Source organism: Phoca vitulina, unplaced genomic scaffold (genome assembly GCF_004348235.1).
Source record: "Phoca vitulina isolate PV1807 unplaced genomic scaffold, GSC_HSeal_1.0 scaffold23, whole genome shotgun sequence".
In the NCBI taxonomy this organism is placed as follows: domain Eukaryota; kingdom Metazoa; phylum Chordata; class Mammalia; order Carnivora; family Phocidae; genus Phoca; species Phoca vitulina.
In genome coordinates this window covers 12,312,034-12,317,852 of record NW_022589726.1, presented here as the reverse complement: position 1 = coordinate 12,317,852, position 5,819 = coordinate 12,312,034, and the positions used below count along the sequence as shown (strand labels likewise).

Sequence of the window (5,819 nt, the reverse complement as noted above, 5' to 3'; positions counted from 1 at the left end):
CACTAATAAGTAGTAGGTGATTAAAAAAATAAGACTGAGGTGCTTTTTGACTGGTCAGGTTTGTTCTGTTTGTCCTAAATTAAGGGACCAAATAGACTTATTTTTTGTTTATATCATCTTTTATTACAGTCTATGACTGTACTTACATACATTAAATCATTACAGAATTCATATTTTAGGGCACTCAAGTCTCCCAAATTAAGGTACCTATTGTACTTTGTTCTCTAATTTCAAACATTAAAACATGAGAAGTAAAACTGCACCTTCATATTAAATTTGAGGCTTAAATTTGTAGAATAAATTAAGTACTTTCAGAAATCTCAAGTCAGAAATTAACAGGCTAGAGGTTGAACTAATAATCTTACCATGGTTTGATCATCACTTGGTTTATTCTTATTACAAATTTGGCTTTTTATTTACAAATCTAAACAATTAAAATTCTACTTTTAGATGGTACAGTAGAGATATTAATGGAAGAGACAGATCCACACATTTGCTATATCCCTGGACATTTATCTTGCTTTAAAATGCTAATCTTTTGTGCCTTGAGCTTCTTACTGAGCAGTGAATGTTTATCTGTGCACAATCCATTTCTCTTCCTGCTGGGATTTTCTTTAGAGTCAGTGGTGCCATCACTGAACAATTCTGAATGTGGTTCATTAGGTATATTTGTTCTACATGGAGTATTCTCAGAGATCACACTTTCATTTTTGGCTCCCATGGCTTCTCCTAAAGCTGTTAAAATTCCATCAGGTTGGTTTACCATAAACTTTGTATCTTCTTCAGTGAAGTATGTTTCTTGTTATGAACATGGTTTTAAGCATTTCTGTGAGGTCTATCAGCACTGAGAACCACTTTTCTTTCATCTTGTAGATGATGTGTTGAGTTTTGGCTGTGGCTGGAGTCCTCTTCTGACCATCCCTAAGTCAATTTTAATAAAAAGGCTAACATCCCTGATATCTCCTGTCAAAGTGTGTTTAGCCTTCTGTTTACTTGGTAACTCAGTAAGTTATCAGTAAGATAATTCCCTCTCCTGTGACATTTCCTTGAAGGTCTTCATTTACAATTATATCCAGGATGACCAAATCAACAGCACAAAATACTGGATTTCCTCCATCCAGTACTGAAATACTGTATCCCAGAGCTGCTGACAGCTTCTGCAATTTCTTTGGTTGCTACCACTCATTCCATTGGGTGGCCATTGTCCATTGGTTTTCTCATTGTGACAGTGTCCAGAATAAAGTCCTAGACATGCATTTAGAAGCTCCAGAAGTGTTTCTCAGCTTGTGTAAAGCCTCAGCTTAATTTTTAATTAAAATTTAGAGCATGATAGATAAACCTAATTATTCTAATTTAGCATCCTTTAATAAAGTAGCATAGCTTCGTGTTAGCAATGGTCATTTAGAAAACAGCTATTTTAGGTATAGAGGACAAGTTTTATTATCTTAAATTTGAGACCTAAATTTGGGAAAGGTAAAATAAAAAGATTATCATAGGAAAAAATTACAAACATAAGCCACAGGTATCCAAGTATAAGTTATAATATTCATTGTGCAAGGAACAGTACACATAGTATTTTAAAACACACAAACACACACATGCACATATGCGCTCAGCAATAAGTGACTATAATATTAGGCATTTTTAACTTTTACAAAAATCAGTAGTTATCAAAGATAATTTATAAATATGTCAAAAAGTACAGAGAATTAAACATATATTTATGATAAAAAGAAACTCTGTTACTTGGGCACAAAATAACTAGTATTTAACAAAGAGAAAGCTCAAATTCTGCCTACTCCTTTTTTATTTGCATATCATCCATTTAACAATTTGCAGTAAAGGAATCACAATCCTTTTTCACCCCTTGTGAATAGACCTATTATATTTAGCCAGTTTTGTTAAATTTTAAGTATATTTCATTGCTTCCATCTCTCATTATTTTCACTTGCTATAAATCAGGCACACAAAATTCACCTCATTCATACCCTCTGCACTTACTGTACGTCTTCAACTATATTTCATTATTTACTATTACATTTTGAAGCAACCACACCTGTCTTCCTTTAAAAAAAAATATTTCCTTTTTATCTCTCTTCTTGTCCTAGATAATAAATATGCATTGCTCTACATATATACTCTGATACCTTACACACATTTTTTTTTTTTTTTTACATTTCTTCAAAATGAACAGGTATGTAACATGACCCAAACACATTTATATGTCTTCTTTAGTTGAAGATTATAATGGGTTACATATGAGCACAGATTATATTTTCTATGAATGTAATTTAAAAATTAATTTAGTTTAAGGTCTTACAGTTAACAAGAATCTTGAAATTACTACTTAAGTTGACATGTCTGTGTTTATCCTTATGGCTTGAACAAGGTAAAGAAATTTATAAGCATGAATTCCTTTAAAAGGCTTTCTTTATTACAGTTTTTCTTAGATGAACACAATATTTTGTTTATGAATAATTTTTAGAAACAACATATTTTGATTCATAAAGTAAATATGGAAATTTAGAATTAAAATCATAATACAATAATTTTTTAAATTTTATTTTTATTTTTTAAGATCTACTCTCAGCAGCTTTTGAGTATAAAATACAGGATTATTAACCACAGTCACCATGCTGTTCATTAAATTCTCAGAATTTATTCATCTTATAACTGGACGTTTGTACACTTTGACAACCTTTGCCTCTCACCCCTGCCTCTGGCAACCACCAATCTGTGCTCTGTTTCTAGGAGATCTATTTATTTAGATTACACATATAAGTGAAATCATATAGTATATCTCTTTCTCTTTCTGGCTTATTTTACTTAGTAAATGCCCTCAAGTGTCCGTCCAGGTCCATCCAGTTGTCACAAGTGGCAGGATATCCTTCTTTTTATGGCTGAATAGTATTCCATTATATGTGTGTGTGTGTGTATCACAAATTCTTTGTGCATCTGCAAACACTTAGGTTGTTTTCATGTTTTGACTATTGTAACTTGGCTATTGTAAAAAATGCTACAGTAAACATAGGAGGGCATATATCTCTTTGAAATGATTTATTTTCTGTTGAGAAGTGGGATTGCTATACCATATGGCAATTCTATTTTTAATTTTTTGAGGAACATCTATACTGTTTTCTGAGTGGCTGTACCCATTACATTCCCACCAACTCTGTACAAGTGTTAACCTATTCTCCATATCCTTACCAGCACTTGTCATCTCTTGTCTTTTTGATTGTAACTATTCTAATAGGTGAGAGGTGATACTGTGGTTTTGATTTGCATTTTTCTGATGATTAATGATGTTGAGCACCTTTTCATGTATCTGCTGACCATTTGATTATCTTTGGAAAAATGTCTATTTTGGTCCTTTGCCCATTTTTAATCAAGTTACCTGATTTTGTTTTTTTTGCAATTGAGTGTAGTATTTTTACAGAAATAGGAAAAACAATTCTAAAATTTGTGTGGTAACACAGAAGGCACCTAATGGTCAAAGCAATCCTGAGAATAAAGCTGGAGGCATCACACTTTCTGATTTTAAACTATGTTACAAAGTTATAGTAATCAAAAAAGTATGGTACTGGCATAAAAACAGACATAGACCAACAGAACAGAATTAAGAACCTAGAAATAAACCCATGTATATATGGTTAACTGATCTTTGACAAATATTTGACAATACTCAATGAATAAAAGATTGAGTCTAGTCAATAAATGGTGTTCATGTCCAAAAAAAAAAAAAAAGTGAAACTGACCCATATCTTACACACTCACAAAATTTACCTCAAAATGGATTGAAGACTTAAATGTAAGACCTGAAACCATAAAACTCATAGGAGAAAACAAAAGGAAAAAGCTCCTTGACACTGTTCTTGGCACGCATTTCATGGATCTGACAGCAACAGCATAAGCAAGAAAAACAAAACTAAACAAGTAGGACTACATCAAACTGAAAAGCTTCTCCAAAGCAAAAGAAATGGTCAACAAGATGAAAAGGCAACCTGTGTAATGGGAGAAAATATTTATGAACCACATATCTGATAATGGGTTAATATCTAAAATGTGTAAAGAATTCTTACAATTATTAGTCTTAGACAAAGTAGAATATTATTTACACTGTGATAAAATTAGGAAGAGACATAAAGAGTTGTTTTGAAACTCAGTAACTCTCATTTTTAAAAAGAACCTTCTACTTATCAGAAATACTAAATTAACTTTTGTTAGCCCACATTATAAATCCCTATATTCACAAATAATATTTTAAAAGACTCTTTAAATTATGTTTATATGTTTATATATATCCTTACCTCTAACCAAGACCAAGACTATTAGCTTAATTCACTGAAGTTGAGAATATTTTTTGGGGGGAGGGAGGAGCAGAGGGAGAGAGAAAATCTTAGGCTCCAAGCCCAGTGTGGAGCCCAATATAGGACTCGATCTCATACCCCTGAGATCATGACCTGAGCCAAAATCAAGAGTTGGACGCTTAACCAACTGAGCCACCCAGGTGACTCTAGAATAATTTTTTTACAAAAAAATATTTACTATCTAGCCTTTTACAGAGCTGTTTTAGGAAGGGGAAAAAAGCTTTATTTAGAAGAGTCAGAATATGTAAAGCATTGAAAGTTAAACATTTTTTAAAAATTCCTTTTTTTTTTTAATTTATATAAATCCTAAAAAAGTATCAATTCAAATTTGAGATCCAACAGATTGTAAAAGACCTTAAAATTTGCTTCATTGAATGCTTGTTTTATGGAGCCTCTCAAATGAACAAATTTGTTCATATCAAAAGTTCCTCAAACTGTCACTACAATTCCAAATTGCCCTTATTGAAATTATGCCAGTTGGAGGGATTTGCATATTAGTTAGGATTGTAACATGAAACATGAAGAAAGCAGATTTTTAGTTTGGAAAGAACACAGATTTTAAAAAACTCCATGAGAACTGCAATAGTCAGTAAGGACATAGTTGTGAAACCACGTATCTTCAAGACCTGGCCAAACACTAGTAGCTCGAAGAAGCCTCTAGCCCCGGCAGAGGGAATTGAGTAAAATATTTTCAGGAACGTAAAGACAATACTGAGGAATGTCCTTATAAGTTTTGGAAAAGCTAAATTGTTGTAACATTTCTCCAAAGGACACTAGTGTGACACACTAGTGTGACATGAGATTTTGAAACTGGCAGCTTCTAATCCACTTGAGAGGCCAGTTTTTCTGAACTCTGTCTCCTGTCCTTTGAACTTCAACTTATAAACCAGGAGTCAGCGCCTTCAGTGAACAGGCTAAATCCAGACCCACATCTGTTTGTACAAATAAAGTTTTATTGGAACACAACCTCATGCATTTATTACATATTGTCTTTGGTTGTTTTCATGCTGTAATACAGATTTGAGTCGCAGCAAAGACTGTTTGGACCACAGAGCCTAAAATATTTTCTATCTGGCCTTTTGTAGAAAGATATTTATTGAACCTTACTAAGAGACATAAAGCCTTATAGACAATAGACAAGTAGAGAGGATGGCTGGTGGCAAATTAATGCTGTGGAAGATCCACATAAGTGAAAATGTACACAAATTTGGCCAATGACCTGGAAGTCTTGGGGGGGGACTCTTTTCTCAGGACAGAGAAGAAAAACAAATATTGAGAAGTCTGTGAAATAATTGGAGCTCAGATTAAAAATAAAACTTCATACTCATGGATAGGATAGCCCTCAGCAGAGGGAAACTCCAGGTATCCCAGATGTGCACACTACTATAGGACTGAGCTGCTTGTTAGCATCACTGAGGGATTGGCCAAATCTTGCCGAGTACTCTGCTTGCT

General features: G+C 33.2%; 1 pseudogene; it reads right to left on the bottom strand.

The window, feature by feature from the left end:
• Nucleotides 1–496: 496 nt before the first annotated feature.
• LOC116642582 lies at nt 497–3,220 on the bottom strand (annotated as a pseudogene).
• Between the last annotated feature and the right edge of the window lie 2,599 nt (nt 3,221–5,819).